The sequence below is a fragment of the Pleurodeles waltl genome, chromosome 6, assembly GCF_031143425.1.
Source record: "Pleurodeles waltl isolate 20211129_DDA chromosome 6, aPleWal1.hap1.20221129, whole genome shotgun sequence".
Lineage (NCBI taxonomy): Eukaryota > Metazoa > Chordata > Amphibia > Caudata > Salamandridae > Pleurodeles > Pleurodeles waltl.
In genome coordinates this window covers 1,344,696,177-1,344,713,106 of record NC_090445.1, presented here as the reverse complement: position 1 = coordinate 1,344,713,106, position 16,930 = coordinate 1,344,696,177, and positions in this window count along the sequence as shown.

Here is a 16,930-nt window from a genome sequence, read left to right as displayed (position 1 = left end):
GCATTTTAGAAAAGATCATGAGTATCAAAAAGCATAAACACCAAAATACTATATATTACATTTAAAATTCACTGTGAAAAATCACAGTTTCTATCTCATTACTCATCAACTCACCCTAAGTGTACAGATAATTCTACATCCCTATTTAAACCTTCAGGGTGTAAAGTTTTATATTTAATTATGAATTTAGATTCAAGATGTTTTAACTCTTGTACTCTGTTCCTATCCCTCCTTTATATCGGAACACACTCCAATACACAGAACTTTAAAAGATTGGTATTTTTTCCATGGGTAAATTCAAAATCCCTGGCCGCTGGGTACTGTTGGTCCTCATTCTTTATTGCCCTCAGATGTTCCATTACACGTTTCCTAGCCTTGTGTATTGTACTGCCAATTTAATATTTCTGACACGGACACCCCAAGGCATAGATGCAGTACTCAGTATTACACATAAGGTGTTTCTTTATAGTAAATATTTGACCTTCCTTTGAAAATTTTAGGGGCACTTCAGAAACATTGCGCTGCAACACTTTTCCTGTTCCCTTAGCTCCCCCCAATCCCACCATGTGTGCAACATATTTAAAATACGGTGCACCATGGTGCTAGTTAGGGGACTAGCTCACATTTTTTTTGTTATTCTGGCACTTTGCAAGATCAGCCTAAAAGATTCTGACTCTAATCCTGCAAAGCACCCAGAGACCCGTTGCAAGCAATGGAAGCATCCTTTTAATGCCTTAGATTTCCTTGCGCCATTTTTTGTCCCCCCTAACGGGGGAACACCTCCTTTACATACATTATGCATGCATTGCGCCACTTTGTGAATATGGTGCAGCGTTTCTGGCCTTATAATGCCACATTAGCATAAAAAATGACGCTAATGTGGCATTGGAATGGCACTAGGGGCTCTTAATTATAACCCTTATTGACTTACAATTCATACTGTAATTACTTTGCATGTGCCATAAGTCCAGAAATCTTCTATCCTTGTCTGTTCACTCCTTTGACTGGTTTGGACCAGGCCTACACATAAAGGGACTCATTACGAATTTGGTGGTTTAATGGGAAGACCGCCGCAGTGGATGGCTGCCAAAAGACCACCATGTTGGTTATAATCTGACCCCCGTATTAAGAGTTACATTGTGAAGTCTCCCAAAAAACAGCCACATTTCTGAAATCCCAAGAACACTGGAGGGCGGAAAAGAGGTGGTCCCACCACCAACACCACCAGCCCGACAAAACTTCACCCATCAGATTACGATCAACAAATCACAACAGCAGTTTTTCCATGGCAGAAAACCATTGGCAGTTCTAACCATGGCAGTCGGCGGTCACATCATACGGAACACACCACATTGGACAGTTTGAATACCCTACACCTGACACACATCCACACACCCGACACACCAACTCACTGCACTATATAACACACCACTACACAACACACAATCCATTGCAAACAAAACACTGCACACAGCCACAGAGAACCAACATATTACACAGATACAAAAAGTAAGAATAGGCACCCATAAACATTTCTCTACACAAGCATTACACACCTGCACAACATACACAACAAACATTTCACTAACACACACAACCCACAATAACCATCACCCACTCACATCACAGCACTATTTACTTAGTTCTGTAGTCATTCACTTTGAACACTACCACACTGTCTTCACCACCACTACCATGTCCCCACAAAAACATCCACATTTCACAGATGAGGAATTGAGAGTCATGATGGACAACATTGTCGAGGTAGAGCCACACCTGCTCTGAGCATAGGTCCAGCAAATATCAATTGTCAGGAAAATTGAGTTGTGGCAAAGAATTGTCAAGAGTTTCAATTCTGTATTCAGCTATCTACTCACAAGGGAGGACATAAGGAAGAGGTGGAATGACCTCAGAGGGAAGGTACTTTCTATGGCATCCAGGTACTGGCTGACGGTATGCAAGACTGGATGTGGGCTCCTACCTCCTCCCTCTACTTTCACATCTTGGGAGGAGAAGGTCTTGAAAATACTACATCCTGAGAGCCTGAGAGAGTCGGGTAAGTCCCCACAACATTCATGTCACTCAATTGTCAAGTACTGCATGCTCCCTAAACACCTTACCTACCCCAATTAACACACCACCTACTACAGCTCTATCCAAATGACCTAATACTCCTCTCTGGCATGCCTCATGTCCACTAAACTCACATGGCCCCACAGCCCTTGGAAATGGCACATGAGGCACTGGCAACTCATAACACTACAACTCCTAGAATACAATATCCCCTCATTGTGAAAACATGAACAGTGCACCAAATATGAGATGACATACATGTGAAACTAACTACTAATCCAACCCATCTTGAATGTTCAAGTGTCAATTAGTTCATGGCAATGACAGCAATGCAATGGCCCACTCCCACTATCATCACAAGCAAATTATAGCTACAGATGAGTGTCCATTCATAATGGCCTTACAATTAAGAATCTTACGATAGAAATGTATTCACCTGGAGTGGAAAGCCAGATGGGAAAGTGGATGCACAAGCAGTTCATCCACATGCAGGTCAATGTCTATTGCTTACTCACACACTGTGTCCATACCATGACACCACTGTGCATTGTATTCACTAGGCAACAAAGGTTAACACCCGTGTCAATAATCAAACAACATCAGGTGGCATGAGCAGTACAATCACTAAAACATAGTTTAACAACTCAAAACATGGTGTATGGAATTCAAGTCACAGAGGTTGATGTTGTACTAAGTTATTTTATACAACAGCTGTCATTGTCATTCTGGCGAGCATGTGAAGACTGTCTGCATCTCACACAACTGCAACAATACCCCCAATTTAACATAAACTTTGTGTTCCACTTCTTCCATAGCTAACCTTGCCAGTGTCTCCATGGACAGGATACCAGAGACTGTCACTACCCCTCTGGTGAAGGCCACAGTGAGGACAACACCCCGGGATGTCTGGACACTGACAATGTACCTGGTCAGGGACACCTGGTCAGTCAACAACTGACAGCCTCACTCTGCCCACATCCACTCCTCCCAGCCCTGTTGCATCTACAACATAGTCAACCATTCACCCCAAACCTGTGTCCCAAGGACTGTGTCATCCATTTGTGCCCCACTATGCAGGTACCTGATTCTCCTCTTGTCACCCTGACAATGATGGTCCTGCCACCACTGGGAGTGGGTATGTTGTACCAGGGGCACAGGCATGTACGGGTATGGTATGTGGAAGGGATGCTGTGGGCCAGAGGATGGGGGCTCCAAGCAACAATACTGACCAGAAAACCATCTTCCAAGTCTTGGGAGCCTACCAAAAGTCCCAGGGCATGATGTGCTAGTTAATCACCATGATGGGGAAAATCTAAAAGCTGCAGAATGACAACTCTCAGGAAGTCATGCAGCTGTGCCAGACACAAAATGCTATCTTGGATTCCATAGTTGGGGTGCTGAGGGACATCACCACTACCCTGAGTAGGTCTGCAACACAACATCAGGCCTCTTTCACTAGTAATGACTCTTCATGTTCTTCAACATCTGCAGTTGCTAGTGGAATTGAGGCCCCACCAGGGGAAGGACATACCTCAGACACCCCACCATCTGCAGCAGAGAAACACCCTGCAAATGTGCGTCCACTCAGACATCCAGGAGGAGCAGATGCCAAGGCCAAACCCACAGCCAGGAAGTGAACATCTCCTGACTTGTTCCCCTTGTGTGCCACAGATACACCCTGTTGACTGTTCTGAAACCAATCTCCATTTTCCAATGGTTCAAGGACAATGAACATGTGTACCCTAATGGTATAGCAGCCACTCTCATGATTCTAGCCACCATGACCGATCCCTTCATTGTTCATTTTGTGTGTTTTTAAGTTAGTAGTCACACATATTGTTTTGCTGTCCACAATACATTTCACTTAAACACAGGTCCTGTGTATGTGTCATTTATCAACCATGTACAATTGTTATGCATGCCAACTGTAGTGTAAATATGTCCCTCTGTATTGTACGACTTTCGTTATGTACATCACATGTGGACTCTTTCAGCAGGAGACTCATTACATTAGGATTGTAACATGGACAGATTAAAAAAAAAAAGTTGTATACTACATCTACACACATGTATTGGTAGATATGCAAACAGCACATAGAGTATAACTGAAGGTAACATCAGGATGTTTGTTAAGGTGTCAGACAATGCTAAATCACAGGATTCAGAAGTTAGGTTCATGTCAGTCTTCCTACAAGCCAGTAGGAACACAGATTGGCCCGTTGATTCACCTGGTAAAGCCTGATCACATACCCATACCCATACCCTAGCTTTCTAATAATCATACCCCATGGTAGAGAGATCTGTACTGATGTTCCCACTCAAGGGATATTTTGCATACATTTGTCACATATCTGCAGGCTTGCCACTCATCTATATCACTCCATGCACATTGATCTACAACGTAGGAACACACTGTAAGCTAGGTTCAAGGAAGATTACATACAAAAGAAACCATTGTGATGGTAGTGGCTGTGGTTCTACATTTACACATGAGCAACACACATATGGTGACACAAAGGATACAATTTGTGCACCTTCTGTACCCTACAAGTGGACTTGACAGGAAAAGACTTCCACCCCAGTACCCTGGCAGCCTAACTATATTGGTTACACTCCACATACTCATGGCAATGAGTACCTAGTTTCAGTCATGTCTACTTCTTGTGTCTGCCTGCTATTCCCTTCTGACACTGTCTGTCACTTGCCAAGGATGAGGATCCAACAAGAACTCAGCAAATCTGTGATCGACAGAGATAAGGGATAAGACATAGCAGAAAACATTCATCAAATATGAATAGCCATGTTCACAAGTCTGACTTTGCATCTGCTATGACAACACATGACACTATAGACCACGCTGTCCAGTACACAATACAACTTTACAGTCTGCATGCCCAACTCACTCATAGGCATTTGAGCTACTTAGAACCCCATAGATGATGCTAAAAGGAGGTGACATGCTACCCATCAACTGCAGGTAACAAAATCAAATCACAACATTAAGTATACATCACATACCTTTAGTCATTTGAAGTACTGATTTGTGAGATCTGCCCTGGAGTCTCCTGCTTCATCTTCATCTGGCTCATCATCACTTAGCATATCTGCATTTCCACCCACAGGTTCTACTGGCTCCCCCTCATCTGGTAGGAATGGTATCTGACATCTCTGGGCAAGATTGCCTGTCTTTGTTAGTCCATCCGACTTTACATGCCGTACACATATTCTGGCACATTATCTACAGTAACATTGCACATAAGATCTGGAGAATAGGTATACAAACCCCTCAGTTACACAGCTTTTACTACTCATATGCACAAATAGACACCTAAACATGAAGGCAGTACTTACAGATATACTGCACAATATACGACTTAGTTAATCTTGCAGATCCCAAAACCTTTCCATACATGTAATGTGCTCAAAATGGCAGCCACCTGACCTACTGTACTGGACAGGTGGAAGTTACCTAGGTCTGCTGGTGTATGTTGTTATGGCGTTAGGTGGTCACACCTGTGGTGGAAATTGCCATTGGAACTCATTGCTGCCTTTGGTGGACTTGTGCCAATGGTGACGTCAGCCGGCGGTGACAGTCCTGTATGTGGCAGACGTGAACGCCATCTTCTGCAGTATTGCTCACTTGACTCCTGACACATCTGCCAGCAAGACCTCCACTACCTGAGCTACTGTGTACTGCCTCTGGGAGCTATCATGACATGTCCTACAGCTGATAGGGCCCCATCCTTCACCCCTGAAGAGCTGGACAAGTTCATGGATGAGGTCCTACCCCTGTATGACCAGCTATTTAGTGCACCAGAGGAGCAGGTGAATCAAATGGTATACTAATGTGTGGAACATGTGGTGATTGATGGTGCACCTGAAATGTAAAGTAGTGAAGGTGTTGATACATGAGTGTGAACTGAGAGAATGGGATTGTTTGCCGACTTGCTATCACTAAAGTGTTCTGTCCACTTGTGTTGGTATGGTGCATTTGGACATGACTTTTTTTTTTTGTCTGTGTCATCCATTCAGGTCAATGCTCATCAAACAAAGGCAATCTGGCATGCCATCGCCAAACAATTGTGGACGCTGGGGGTCCACAGCAGGTGGAGCACCCGCTGTAGGAAGCGGTGTAAAGACTGGAGACGCTGGGCCAGGAAGACTGCAGATGCTCAGCTGAATATGTCCTCCCAATGAGGGAGGAGTGCCCGTCTGACCTTGATCCCCCTAGTGGTCTGCATTTTGACGGTGGCCTACCCTGAGGGGGATGGGCACTTTAGGGCAGCACAGCAGCCACAATGGGGTAAGAACAGACAAAAAACATGTACATGCCTCTGTCAAATACGTGTATAATATCTAAGTGTTGCAGCTGTGGCAATGCGGTAAGTACTACAGGTAAAGGATCTTCTAGTAAAGCATAATACTACAGTTGCCCACATTGAAACACAGATGAGGGCATTGTATTTTGTATAGGGACATGTTACTTACCTATGTCAAACTAGTAGTATGATGGCATGCGGTGATGCACATGTAACTGTGTCATATGTGTAATTCTAAACTACCATACGAATGTGTAGCCTGCTGTGTCACCCTTCCCACCTTCTGTTCCACAGTCCCTAAATCCAATTTGTAAGTTGTATAGCTTTTTGGTCTCTGACCAGTCCAATTGCACTGGATCATGCTCCATGTGTAACATAGTGTCTGATAGATGAGTAACAGGGCCAAGTAATCCTGTGTCCTGAAGTAGATGGAAACTCCATGTGAAGCTGTCATCCCAATCAGAATTTTAATATGGTAAACTTACTGCACTCCCTATGAGGTTTGAGGAGGTGTCCCCATTGTTATGTTAGAACCATACATTCGGAAGTTTGATCAGGGTGGACATCCTAGATAGTGGAAATCATGGTGGAAATCATGGTGGTAATAATACATTGCCAATAAAATACATATCATTGACATGTGTTCAAAAACACTTTATTTCATGTATATGGTATTGAGAAGGTAGGTGGCTAGCCTGCTGATCCCTTAACACATGTATTATGTTCATGCCACATAGGGCAGTAACATACATATAGGGTGCAACATACATGCCGATTGTTATGTTGAAACCTCTTCTTTGCCAGACTTACCTTTGCTAATCTGAGGCTGTTTTTACAGATATGGTAATGGATCAGCTCATTTCTTCCTAACGTAATAGTATAGCAGGGGTTCCATTTGACATACACATGTTGGTGGTATGGGATATGTTGTAAGCCAATTTGCTGGACTCTAGATGTATGTGTCAATCATGGTCACATTAGTAGGTGGTTATCTGAGTATTACTTCTATACTAAGATATTAGGTTTCACATGTCTGGAGAGTTGTTAGTGATGTAGATGTTTGATGTAGTCATGTAGAGGTTTCGACTCAGCATGTAGTGTGGAATTGTATGTGGACTTCATGCACATGGTTGGTGTCCACTGTATTTGAGGTATTAGTATGCTCCCTGTGGTTGTCTGGGGTTGTATCCTGTGTGTTAAATAGGCCCCTATGGCAGAACATACATTTGTTGTCTGTGTGTCAATGGGTTAGATAAGTTGGTCCAGAAATTCTTTCTAAATCTTTTCATACACTTTTGATAGATGTTCCAATGGCATGCTATGTTATTTTGTGAGGCATACTATTTGGGTATGCCATATGTATTGTCTTCATCAGAGGTGTTTGGCATTGTAAATGGTACATGACTTGTTGCATTTTAAGTGAGATTAGCCTACTTTCATATTACATGACTACTGGTGATGGACTGTGCAAGTGTGGATTAGGGGGAGGATTGATATTGTGTTGTCAGTTAACAGCATGTCCTAAGGGTGATTTGTTGATACACAGTGATGATCTGTATAGGGGGAGACTTTAGATGTAGCCAATTCATCGTGTATGTTTGTGTTATTGCGGAATTGATGGAATGATGATGTAGTGTTGTGATGGTTGGCTTATGCTGTGGGTGACACTGTGGACATATAGGAAAGTTTGAAGTATATAGTTGTGACATGTTGTAGGATGTAATGATTCCTATCTGGGATCTTATTAGATATAGATGTGTTTCTACTGTTTTGTGTGTTGCACTGTATGTATATGTTAAGAAAGTGATGACCCTCTTTCTCTCTCTCTGTGCATCAGCATCGCCAGGTGAGGGATATGGGGCACAGCTAAGTGGGGAAGCTGCTGGCCACGGAACCCGGAGTGTTGATACCATTGACACGAGGGACCCAGTGGCACAGAGGGTGAGGGGAATGCTACAGGGGAGACTGGATCCAGATCTCCATCATCAGAATTCTCCTCCAGTTGTTGCACCATCTCAGTCCGCCACCCCTTACTACCACCGCCCTCCCTGTAGCTCCCCACACAGTTTGTCATACCTGCTTACCCAAGAGGGTAGGCCTCTCCTTTGCTACAGGCACCTATGCCCCTGTCAGCCCTGCTGCCCTCAGTGAGGATGCTATTGACCTCCTGAGGTCCATCTCTTTGGGTCAGTCAACCATTGTGAATGCCATCCAGGGACTGGCAACTCAAGTCCAACGGAGTAATGCATTCCTGGAGGGCATTCACGGTACACTGTCTGACCTACAGAGATCCTTACTTGCTCTGATATCCACACTGACGGCAGCCAGTCATACTTTGTCTCCCGTCTCCCCACCACCTTCCTCTTCTAAATCCCAAATCCCTCTTTCCTGACCCAGCCAAAGCACACAGACAGACAAGCATATATCCAACTCAACATCCAAGTGTAGCTCTGACAAACACAAGCACCTCAAGACACACCACTGGCATGGACACTAGCAACATACACCTGCACACACATCAACAGTCACAACCTGCCCTGACACTCCCACCACTCCCAGCATCACTGACAGCACACCTGACACACCTGTAAACACCACACCAACATTCACAGATCCTGCCACTACACCTATTTTACCCACAGACAGTACTACAGCAGACCCTCAGACATCCACCCCAGTCACCACACCTGCAGACACCACAACCACAGGCATGCCTACAACCAGCACATCCACCATACCTGCAGTCACCACCCCAATAGACACTCACCCACTTACCACAGCATCTCCTAGCACCTCTACCCCTCCTCCCAAGACACATAAATGCCCATACTCACCCACCCAACAGACACCCACAAACCATGAGCATACCTTGAACAAATATGAACACAAGTCATCCACACCAACACCTCAGACAACCACTCCCTCTCCCTCTCCCACCACACCCAAACCCATTTGTTATGACCATCCTGTGTATCTAAAAAAGCTTTACTTTAGGAGTTCGCCCCTTTCCCTACTTCTCTCCCACACTGTGATACCCCTAAACATGCTGTGTCCCTCCCCAAGACTGGCCCTTCCACCTCCGATCTCTCCCCGCCCCCTGCAAGTTCCAGTGCCCCTACCAAGAAGTCTACCCCTCCACCTAAAGCCAACCCTCCCCTAAACCTAAGTCCAAGCCCAAACCCCCTCCCAAACCAGAGCCCAAAGGCCCCCTTCAAGACCTAAACTGAAACACCCCTCCACCCCGACCTCCCAAGATAACCCCAGAGGTGCCTGCCCTCCCAATAGGTGTTCCTTCCTGTGGAGGTTACCTGGTAGTCAGGAGTCACGTTTGGGGCACACATATGTACACTGTGTGCATTGTCACATTGGACTAATTGACTAGCCTATGGCCTCTGCTTTTAATATTTTATGCATAAAATAATGATTTGGACCAACCAGTTGTTGATTTTCTGGTTACATCTTTGTTATGGATTTCTTTCCCTAGTATGGAGTTGTTCCTGCCTGACATTAGTTGTGTGTCTGTATGTGTGTGGTGTGCGTGTGTGTTCTGCTTGGGCTTCATGTGCTGTTTAGGCAGTATGTGAGGTTGTGTCGAATGATTTTGTCAGAAAGTGGTAGGGTACGTGTTGTGTGATGTACATTTGTGTGTTTAACCCCTTAGCTGCTGGCCCTACCCCCCACCTCCCCACCAGATCTGATCCCTTTTTTAGCTACTTGGGGCAGTTTGCGCTTAGGCCCCCGTAACTTGTCATCCACACAAGCTATCCACATCAAATTAGTGCCCTTTTTTCCAACATTATGGGGATTGTAAAGGTTTTTGGGTTCCCCTGGAGGAGACCAATAAATTGCCAAAATAAAGCTAAAAAGTGTTTTTTTTTTTTATGGGAAAAAGGGCTGCAGAAGTAAGCATCTTTTTTTTCCCTTGCAAATGGCATCAACAAAGGGTTTGCAATGCTAAAATCACCATCTTCCCAGCTTTCAGGAACTGGCAGACTTAACTCAGAAAAGCACCTTTTCCAACACAGTTTTGGCATTTTACTGGGACATACCCCATTTTTACTATTTTGTGTGTCTTCAATCTCCTTCTGGTTGGTGACAGAAATGGATGTGAAAACAATGGTGGATCCAAGACAGATAAATATTTCTAAAAAGTTCAAAAAAAACCTGAATTCATCAAGGGGGTAATTTGTGTAGATCCTTAAAGGTTTTCCTACAGAAAGTAACAGTTGAAATAAAAAAGAATTGAAATTGAGTTGAAAAAAACAGCCATTTCTGTCTACCTTTTCTTCTGTAACTTTTTCCAGCTATGACAGATTTATGAAAGCAATATACAGCTGGACTGCGGGGACATACACGGCTTGTAGGTTCATTCAGAACCCTAGGAATCCTGAGCCAATAAATTAGCTGCACCTTTCAATGGGTTTTCATTGTATACCAGGAATACAGCAATTCATTTAGTAAAACGTGAAGAGTGAAAAATAGGTATCATGGAAACCTTTGTATTTCGAAAATGGCCACAAGATAAGGTGTTGAGAAGCAGTGGTTATTTGCACATCTCTGAATTCCGGGGTGCCCATATTAGCATGTGAATTACAGGGCATTTCTCAAATAGACTTCTATTTTACACACTGTCTTACATTTGGACGGAAAAAAATTTGAGAAAGACAATAGGCAATAACAATTGTTCTTCTATTCTGTGTTCCCCCAAGTCTCCCGATAAAAATAGTACCTCACTTGTGTGGGTAGGCCTAGTGCCTGCAACAGAAAACACCCCAAAACTCAACATGGAAACATAACATATTTACATTGAAATATGAAGTGTTTTTTAAAAAGTGCCTAGCTGTGGATTTTGGCCTCTAGCTCAGCCGGGACCTAGGGAAACCTAGCAAACATGTGCATTTTTTTAAACTAGACACCTAAGGGAATCGAGGATGAGTTGACTTGTGGGGCTCTCACCAAGTTGTATTACTCAGAATCCTTTGTAAACCTCACAATTTGGCCACAAAAACACGTTTTCCTCACATTTTGGTGATGGAAAGTTCTGTAATCTGAGGGGAGCCACAAACTTCCTTTTACCCAGCATTTTGCCAAGTCTCTCGATAAAATAGTACCTCGCTTCTGCAGGTATGCATAGTACTCGAAAGAAAGCGCCCCAAACTACAACATGAACATTTCACATTCGTCTAATGAAAACTGACCTATTTTTTGCAAAGTGCTTAGCTGTGGATTTTGGGCTGTAGCTCAGCTGGCACTTAGGGAATTCTACCAAACTTATGCATTTTAGAAAACTAGACACCTAGGGGAACCCAGGGTAGGGTGACATCCTTTGCAAACCTCAAAATTTGGCAAACAAAATAATATTTCCTCACATTTCGGTGATGGAAAGTTCTGAAATCTGAAGGGAACCACAAAGGTCCTTCCACCCAGCATTCCCCCAACTGTCCCGAAAAAATTGTACCTCATTTGTGTGTGTAGGCTAGTGACAGTAACAGGAATGGATCACAAAAGTGTCAATGATAGTCCTTGCATGAGGACTACTGTTAACCCTGGAGTGATCCATTCCTGCCGCAGGCACTAGGCACAGGCATATAAGTGGGGTTGTGTTTTCAGAAATGTCTGGATTTGGTAGGTTTCCCTATATGGCTGCTCAGCACAGGACCAAATGCTCAGTTGACTGTCTTACAAAACCAGGCTGGTTTGTAGTAGGTAATTTTGATGTCTATATAATCCGTTTTGAGTACTTCCCTGTGGCAGTCCATTGCCCACCTACACAAGTGAGGCGATTGTTTTCTCTGGAGACTTAGCAGAACACTGGGTGGTAGAAATTGTGTGGCTGCCTCCAGGACTTCCTCCCATTGAAATGCAAGGTGTTTTTTAAACAAAGTTTGTGATTTCAAAGGGATTCTGGGTGAAGGAAAACTAGTGAGAGCCACACAAGTCCTGCACGCTTGGACTTCCCTGGTACTAGTATGTTAAAGTTAATCCACCACTTACACTGGTTGGTTTTAGCACCTCCAGAAATTATGGTTTCAATGCATGAATATTTATCAAAGTATCTGAATGTTGAAACCAAGCCTTCTGAAGGTGGGCCATAAAGCCACGTCAAGGCACCAACCACTTTAAAGTCCATTCTCACGCCATGCAGGCACAACAAACAACCCTTTCATACAACTGGCCATGGACCCAATCCAACCAATCAATGCACTCACATTAACTTACTACTGCCAGATAAGGGCCCATCACATTTATACACTAAATGACTGAATTAGTTTGACTACATTTTACATTTTAGTACCTGTCAAGTAACCGCCTCCTTCTTCCTGAACATTACCAAAGGCATGCGCAACAAACCTTTACTAATGACTCCCATGACAGCCACCTGAGGCTCGGAAAGACATGTGTTTGAAGCACCTTTTGCGCACTCAGACCCACATTTATACTTTTTTAGCGCCACATTTGCGTCGCTTTTTGACACAAAAAGTCACAAACTTACAAAATACAATTGCATTTTGCAAGTTTGCACCGCTTTTGCGTCAAAAAATGACACAAATGCGGCGCTAAAAAAAGTATAAATATGGGCCTCATGTCCTAAATCCAATTCCTTCGAGTTTGTGGATGAAAGTTGAGGGTGTCCGAGTATGCAGTTCGAAGCCTATTCCTCAAACTAAGTGAGCATATCTACCTTTGAAACTAAGGCAGACTTGCTGGGGAACTCTTGTGATGTTTCCTAAAGAGAAGATTATAGGCTATGAAAAAGGGTAGTGTTTGGCAAACAGGAAACTCCATGAGAAGGTAGCATATGTCCCCGCCAACATTATGTGCTGTGCTGTGACTGTAATCCACTTATCATACAGCAAATTGAACATCTACTTAGGTCTGATGGAGGATGAACATAAAAAGCAGGTCAAACACTGACCCATACATGTCATTGTCCTGCAGTGCTGGGATGGCACCAATGGGTTTGAATCCATAGGTGTAGATGATGAACATCTGTACTACCTTTACTATCTGCCTTATACCTTTGCAATATCCCTGTGAAAGTACCTACCATAAGCTTTCCTTACCTATTCATGACTCTGTCCTCTTCAGAGTCCTGGCTAATCCTGTATAATTGCCAAGTAAACCTATACTAATTTATGGATGCAAAAGGTGGTGTCTGATTATGCCTTGGGAGGCCTATTCCTAGAACTAAGCAAGCATATCTACTTTTGAAACTAAGGTAGACATGCTGGTGAAGAAATACTAGGGTCTCTAAAGTAAAAATCAAACAAATACCCTGTGGGACTCATTCACCAACTTCTACTTTTGCTTTAAAAGCGAAGCTACAAATTGAGTTTGCACACTTTCAAACAAGTAGAAATGTTGGTGAATATGTCCGGCAGGGCATTTGTTTGACTTATTACACTTAGGGGGTCATTACGAACCTGGCAGCCGGCGGAACACTGGCGGTAACACTGCCAAGAGGCTGGCGGTGTTCCGCCAGTGTATTAGGTCCGTGGAGCATTTGTCACAGCCATGCCGCCGACCCCTCCATTATACCGCCAGATTTCCTCCAGGCGGTCATAGTCCCCAACGACCAGCCTGTCCATGGAAAGGCTGGTGGTAAGGGGGACTCGGGGTGCCCCTGGGGGCCCCTGCACTGCCCATGCACTTGGCAGGAGCATTGCAGGGGCCCCCAGGCACAGCCCAATCGCACATTTCATTGACCGAATTACAGGCAGTGAAATGCGCTACGGGTGCTGCTGCACCTGCTGCACATCAACATTGCCGTCGGATCTTTTATGAGCCGGCTTCAATGTTGATGTGACTTTTCCGCTGGGCCAGTGGACGGAAATGCTGTTTCCATCTGCTGGCCCAGCGGAACTGTCAAAATAGGGTGCCACGCATACCGCCATGTCGTCTTTTTTCAAGACCGCCGAAGTCGTAATGAGGGCCTTATTCTGGTTCTCTTTGGCAATCCTGGTGGTCCTTATGTAGCATACATAAGTTCCATAACAAGCACTTCAAAATTCAGTCATGACTTCAACATTTTGCCACACAGGGTACTCAGTGACAATGTGGCATATGTTCTGTCCACTATTATGTGCATTATGCGGACTATAATGCATATTAATTGAACAGAACACCCACCACTTTCTGATGGTTGATATAGGTGTCAAGCAGGCCATACGGAAGTCCATGATTTCCTGAAGTAGATTAAATAAAGTTCTGTAGCTGCTTGCCTAACAAAGCAGAGGCCAATAGACGTTCAGTATCCATGTACAGCCACTGAAAGGATTATCCAACTACAGATCCACCTCAGTTGATTTCCCAGAATGTTGCTTTTTTATGATACAACTTAAAGCAAGTAGGGACACAGAGACTTGGTTGAGATGGGCACTGGGGACGGTAATACCGACTCTTCTGCAGCTTTCCATGCTTTGAGCACACATTACAGCAACAACATGGACAATCTTTTTTGGGTGTTTTAGGAATGCAATCAGCAAAGTGTCGCTACTGTAGCCTTGCCGCATCCTCCAGAACATATGAGGTGGAGGCTGCTACTGCTTCTGTAATAGCAGTGAGGCTTTCAATTTCAGACAACTAGAAGTCAAGGAAAGTCATGAGTCTTCCTGTGGTTGTCTGACAATAAACAACATACGCATTGTATGTTTCCATCTGGATTAGGTGGGTAAGCAGTTTATTGTACCAAGTGCAAGCTTTACGACATGCATTGTATGGTTGAAGAATCTGGTCGTTCTTGTCCACTCCGCCATGTACTTATTGTAATCAAGTATACAGATGGGCTTGTGGACTTCAGCCATCTGATCCCAAACTGTTGTGGGGTAAGTGCTCTCATCATGAACTGTAGTGAGCACATATACATTACGCATATCCAAGAACTAGACTACGAGCAGTTTGTTGGAATACAATGCAGTACTCTGGGATTTCTGGAGCTTTTATGCAAACAAGCTCCTACGGGTATCCTTTACTGTTTCAACAAACTGTACTGCATTCCTTAGTGCCAGCTTTGTAGAACTCACTGAACAGCTCTATTCCTGTATAGATATTGTCCACATAAAGGTTATAACATTTGTGAAGAAGTGGCTGGACAAGTTCCCATACAATCCTTCCTGTGACCCCTAACACAGGAGGGCAACCTACATGGTTTAGGTTGGTGTCTTCCCTATATACACTCTGAAGCTGTACATATAGCCAGAAGAACTCTAACAAGGCATGTACAGCTTTATGCCATAGCAAGCTCTTTTGCTAGAAATGTACTGTCTGAACAACAGCTGTCCTTTTTACACGATCAAGGACTCATCAACTGCTATATTCTTTCCAGGAGCATAGATCTCCGGAAACCGGGCAGACAAATGTCAAATGTTCCACGACAGGCTGCATTTTTAACAACCTGTCATGGTCTGGATGGTCCCGGGGCAATGGAGCAGAATTGTCATTGAAATGCAGTATGCGCTGCAGTAGCAAAAAACAATCTGTGCTCATGTGTGGTGTGAAGATGAGGAGTACCCAACTGCAAATCGTCCAGTAGGACTGCAAGGTGGGTTTCTGCACTAATCCCATTTTGGACGTAAGACCCAAAACTATCTTCAACTCTGCCAGCGAAGTGGGAGTCCACTGGCATGCCCTAGAACGGGACCCTAAATTGCCTCTATGGTCCCTCAGAAATTGGTCTGCAAGCAATTATTTTTGCTGCACAATTTTCTGAAGGAAGTCAACATCCAAAAATAGATGTTCATAGTCGACTGGCAAAAAGTTGGTCGACTTTGCATCCAGCGTCACCAGTAAAAGATGGAATTTGGGAGTGAACTAAATCAGGGGGCTGACAAGAGAGCACTCTCTCTGTGCTTGCCACCACACGCACCTGCTCTCTGGGTTGAGCTAACCCGCTGTTGTCCCGCTGCACAGACTGTGCTTGCGAACGGACAGCATGACTGTCCTCATCGTCTCCCTCGGAATCACTGGAAAAGGTGTCCTTGGATGGGATGCCGCAGACTGAGAAATCACTCCCAGATTATGCCCCATTGTCGTCTCCCTTAGATGCTGTCTTAGTTTCTCATACTGCCTCAGAGCTACCTTCCATAACCTGAATTAGGGCTTGAGCACCAGTCATCCAACGAGACGCCATCTCTGCTACTGGCTGACCTGTCCCTCTAAAGTACTAACCTATGCAGAAGGCAGATAGAGTCACAAAATTGCTCGTGGGTATGTGTGATGTGTCCAACAGTAAATGTTGTCACCTTAGCATCCCTTCTTCTCTGATTCGCAGATTGTCTGAAGACACTAAAAAAAAAAAAAAGACACAATATTACTTTACCTTACTACATACCCATCTTCACAGCCTTTAGCGCTGGTGGCACCCAGTGCCACAGTCATTTTTGATGCTCTGTCTCCCATCTCCTTCTCTTCGAATTCCCTCAGTACCAGCCAGCAAAAGTGCCCCTCATATCTCCATAGGGAAACATCCTTTTTTACGACTTTTTTATTATGAAAGTCGTGGTTAACGAAAGCGCAACAACGCTTTCTTTAACCACAAC